Here is a 5,205-nt window from a genome sequence, read left to right as displayed (position 1 = left end):
TTGGATGGTATACAGAGGGAACTATCAAAAATAGTACTATTAAAACAAAAATTAGTTTTAAATATCTTTTTCCCCAACCAAGTGCATACTATGTTATGGCACTTTAGGTATTACTCACATCAAACTTAGATCTGTAGCTATCAGAGAAACAAACCACCTTCTAACAACTTGCTAAATAAAAGGTTTTATTCTCTTTTAGTCTTTACTGACCCAATCTCATTTGCTGGCGCCTACATAATTCATGCTCAGAGTAAGTGTCCCTGATTCTAGGATGTTTCCCTGTTACCACTAGGCTGGGTTAGGTGCCTGTGTATTGCATATTTCTATCACTGTATTTTTTCATCCCATCTTTATTATGATCTGTTCATGTGTCAATCTCCACCATTAGCCTATGAAGTCCTTGAGATAAGAGGCTGTTCTTTACTCATCTGTGCTGAACACTGTGTCTTTAATGTAGTAGTGAATACTGTATGAATGTTTGTATAATTAATAGTGAAGCCAACTCTCAGGGACTGGAATTTTCATTGAAGTGCAGCACCATTGAAAGCTCTTATTTGAAAAACTGGATTAAATATAATATCACCTAAATTTTATAGACACGTCTGAATCACTGCATTAAACTACTGTGTTTAATTTAGTTCTAAAATAAAGGCAGTATCTCTTGTCCTCCAGTTATTTAAAGGTATATTTTTATAACAGAAAGTGGAGGTGAATTAAAAAGTGTATAGAAAGTCATAAGTGTAAATTGCTTCCCAATATAATCTCTTAAGTTCATGTTTAATAAAGATAAGTTACTCAATCAACAATTACTTCATATGTATTTGTACATAAATCACTTAGTTTGGCTTGGATCTAACATTGATAGGACATAATTGATCTTTAAAAGTTTTATGAAGAATCACAGATTGTGAAATTAAAGGTGACTGTATTGTCTAACTTTGCCTTTCCATCAAACAGACACCTGTTTTCTTGGTACTGGAAACCTTATTTTATATGTATTATTGACCAGTCCATCAATTAACTCAGTCTCACAATAATTAACATCATGTTACCTTCTAGTTTTTATCAAGAAAGCCTACCAGAGTTTTCTAACCTGATAAACTTCCAACTAGTGGTTTTTTTTTTCCACCCCCTCAAAAAATGTTTAAAGCAAGCATTAGAACCTATATATTATGTTTTCTAGATCATGCTTTGGCAAACCAGTTTGTCATTTAACCTTATCTATTGCACAGTGTTGTTAGGTGTGACAAGAGTTTAAAATGTCCCGTAGGACAGTTTTATTTTACTTTTCTTAATCTATAACAGGCTGTCCCTTGAAATCTTCCCTTCCTTCCTTTCCTCCTTTCTTTCTTTCCTCCTTTCTTTCTTTCTTTCTTTTTCTTTCCTTCTTTCTTTCTCTTTCTTTCTTTCTTTCTTTCTTTCTTTCTTTCTTTCTTTCCTCTCTTTATTTAGAAATGTTACTTTCTGTCAATCTTATTTCTGTTTTCTATTTAAGAGTCTGTAGAAGAACAGCTTAGGGCCACCCGGTGGTTATTGCTACCCATTCAGTGGCCTGCGCCATGGGAGTTGCGGACCAGTGTTCAGTGGCAGGCTGAGTGCTCCAGTCTTCAGTGGGGAACTGCTGAATAGTCACAGAGGGCACCTGCACCCCTTCAGACCAGTCTGCAACCTCGGGTTGAGTAGCAGTAAATCTGGGACCTGCAGTAGTCCATTCACCCTGAAATTCCTCCTTGGTCACCGCTTTTTCAACAGTGGCCTACTCTTCCTTTTCAATCTCCTCAGGATTTCTGTAGAAGGAGAGATCAGGCATGACCTTCAGTGGGTGCTCACAGGAGAATGTGCCATGCATTGCAGAACTTCCTGGGCCAGCATCCGCCTCATCCGACCCACTGAGTGAGCTCCTTGTTATCATATGGGCTGGCAGCATCCACACAGCACAGAGAAGTCCGTGTTACACAGAGCAACATAGGCAGGTTAACACAAGATGCCTCTGTGAGAGGCTGGTGGTCAGCCCGGGAATCAGTAATCACCAGAAGTCTCAGCTCCTAGAGGGCTTCCAGGATCTGGTTAGTGAATGTCCCAGGTGTGAAGTGGCCAGCAATACGAGTGGCTCCAGTGACAGTCACAAACTTCAGCACAGCCAGCTGGCCAGTATTCCTGGAGCCTATGACACTTACATCAACTGGGCTTCCAATAGCCTGAGATGCTGGCAGAAGCTTCTCTCCCAGGTTCTCTTCAGATTTATGATGTAGATGCCATTGCTTTTCCTTTTGTAGATCGAAGTCAAGTTTGGTGCCACCTAAGTGGGTTCCTGCTGCAAGGAATTTGAGGACATCCTCTTCTTTCTTTTGCAGGACATCAAGGACTCTGGACATTGTGAAAGTTTCCCTTTAAGTTAGGATGGAAACTCAGAGCAACACAACACGGACCCCTCTCCAGGTAGCTTGGAAAGGCTCTACTTTCTGATAATTCATAAATACTGTCATTATTCTTGGAAAAGAGACCACCCTCAGGTTTGACACTTTGCTAAGAGGACTCAAAGAACTCAGCATGTAATAATATTCACCGCTACGTTTTATTACAGCACAAACAACAATCACAACAACGACAAAAGAAGCCAAGTCAACCAAGGGAAAAGGCACATGGGGCAAATTCTGGGGGAAAACAGGTGCAAGCTTTCAAGGGTCCTCTCCCAGTGGAATCACATAAGATGTGCTTCATTCCCTCGGCAGTGAGTTGTGACAGCATGTGTAAAACATTGCTAACCAGAGAAGTTCATTAAAGACTCAGTGCCCAGTGTTTTTGTTGGAGCTGGTTATGTGGGCATACTTTGTCTGCTGTGTACCAGAATTCCAGATTCCTAGGAGGAATGCAGATGTTCAACACAAAACATATTGCTTGCACAAACATTTTAGGCACAGTGAACCATTCTTACCAGTTAATGGTAGGAACCCTCCAAAATCTAAATTCTCAGAGGCTAGCCAAGGGCTAATCTTACAAGGAAGTCTTTTCAAGGATAGACATTTAGAATTGCTATGTTAACTCTTTTCTTCACACTGTGTAAGGTAACATATTGCAGGTTTCAGGGATAAGGATGTGGACATATTTGGAGGGATCATTATCTGTCTACAGTATATGTATTTTACTTAGTTTTATAGTCACAGCTCTAGCCCCAGTGCCTTGCATGTAATGAATACATGGGAAATGCTCCTTCTTTGTGCATTGACCTGTGGATCATGATTTGTCATATTCCGTGTCTCCATCTTTGTAAATGGCATTACCGTCCACCGAGAACCTGAATAGAAAATCTACTTGACTCCTTCCTGTTTCTTGCCCTCCACTTGCAATCAATCACCAAGTCCTACTGAGTCTACTCTCTAAGTGTTTCTTGATTCCGTTCCATTTCCTGCAGGTCGACTGCCACCACTGTAGTCTGGGCTACCATAACTTCCGGGCACTCTTTCTCTATACACTCTGGACTGGTTTCAAGCTTCTAGTTTGCTTTCCTTCAATCCATTCTCCAGATAGAAACAAGAGTGTTCTTTTAAGAGCATAAATCTAATTGTATTACTGCTCTATTAAAAACCCTTCAGTGGTCTCTGTCTATTCCTCTAGACTCAATTTTTACTCTTTCATCTTGCACATTATATACTTTGCAGTCACATTGAATTTCTCTTGGTTTCTCAAGCAAAACATACTCCTGCCTTACCTCCAGGGTTTTACATGAGTTTGTTCCTTTGTACCAAACACTTTCCTCCTTCTTTGCCAAGTTAATTCCAATTATCCCTTCATTTGAGTCTCAGCAAAAACATTTCTTCCTCAGGGTGATCTTACCAGGCATCTAATAGGTTAGGTCCCTCTATTATCTGGCCATTTATATCCTGTACTTTCCCTATCATTATGTTTGTCCCGAAAGTTATGGTTTTGTCTATCTTCTCTGCTAGGTTATAATCTCCATTATGGCAGACACTCTGTACTGGTTGCCATTCTATCTCTAATATATAGAACATGGAACTGGACATGGTTAGTTTTCAGTAAATATTTCCTAAATGAGTGAATGAATTAGTGCTGAAAGATTTTAAGAAGGATTGCCTGGCTGCTTTGGAAAATAGTCTGGCAGTTCCTCAAAAGTTAAACATAGAGTTATCATATAAGCCAGCAGTTATACTCCTACATATCCACCCAAGAGAAATGAAAATGTAACCCCCACAAAAAATTGTATATAAAATTTTATAGCAGCATATTGTCAGCATATAATAGCCAAAATGTGGAAAGAACTCAAATCTCCATCAACTGATGAAAGGTTAAATACAATGTGGTATATCCATGCAATGGAATATTATTTGGCAATGAAAAGAAATGAAGTGCTGATACATATATCACTACAACATATATGGACCTCAAAAACATGCTAAGTAAAAGAGGCCAGTCACAAAAGACCGCATACTGTATGATTTATGAAATGTCCAGAATAGACAAATCTATAAAGACAAAAGCTAGATTAGTGATTGCCTAGAACTGGGGATATTGGGAAAAAATGGGGAAAGACTGCTGAGGATTGCCAAGGTTTCTTCTTGAGGTGATAAAAACGTTCTAAAACTGATTATGGTGATGGTTGCACAATTCTGTGGATATCTTAAAAACCATTGAATTGTATATTTAAAATTTATGAATTGTACAAAATGTGAATTATATATCAATATTATTAAGAAAATATTGGACACTTGCCAATGTATAATTCAACTTTGAAAGAGAGCTAATGGCAATTATGCTTAATTCACACTAAGAACATTGAACTGAAGAAGTATTAATTGAATGAGTGAATGGCTTATCATTGTCTATTGACTGAAATGCCTGGCCAGCTAGTTCACCTCACAACTCAATCACATAAGTGGTTTCCCTTGAGACAACCATCGCACTTTGGTATAGAGCAAAAGGGATTTACGTACATTTTGTCACATGAAATGTGTAAAAAGAAGTGAAGTTAGGAATTGAGAGTTAATTTTAAAAATTAATACTTTTCACAGGCTCATCAAGGACACTCAAGTGAAACAACCCTTCCACCCCAGTCTTAGGTACAGAAGGATGCAATGACCGACTCAAGCCAATCGTTTTACTCACTAACGCACTATTGCTTTTGCACTGCAATGTCAACCCAGTAGAAAAGGCAAATAGCTGCTTCTTATTATTATGAAAATAGTTTTG

At 38.6% G+C, this 5,205-nt stretch overlaps 1 pseudogene; it reads right to left on the bottom strand.

Annotated features, from left to right (window-relative positions):
* Positions 1 to 1,513: 1,513 nt before the first annotated feature.
* On the bottom strand, positions 1,514 to 2,402 carry LOC118536051 (small ribosomal subunit protein uS2 pseudogene; annotated as a pseudogene).
* Positions 2,403 to 5,205: the final 2,803 nt, after the last annotated feature.

This window comes from Halichoerus grypus, chromosome 9 (genome assembly GCF_964656455.1).
Source record: "Halichoerus grypus chromosome 9, mHalGry1.hap1.1, whole genome shotgun sequence".
Classification (NCBI taxonomy): Eukaryota; Metazoa; Chordata; class Mammalia; order Carnivora; family Phocidae; genus Halichoerus; species Halichoerus grypus.
The sequence above is the reverse complement of the archived record's forward strand: the minus strand, read 5'-3'. Positions and strand labels throughout refer to the sequence as shown.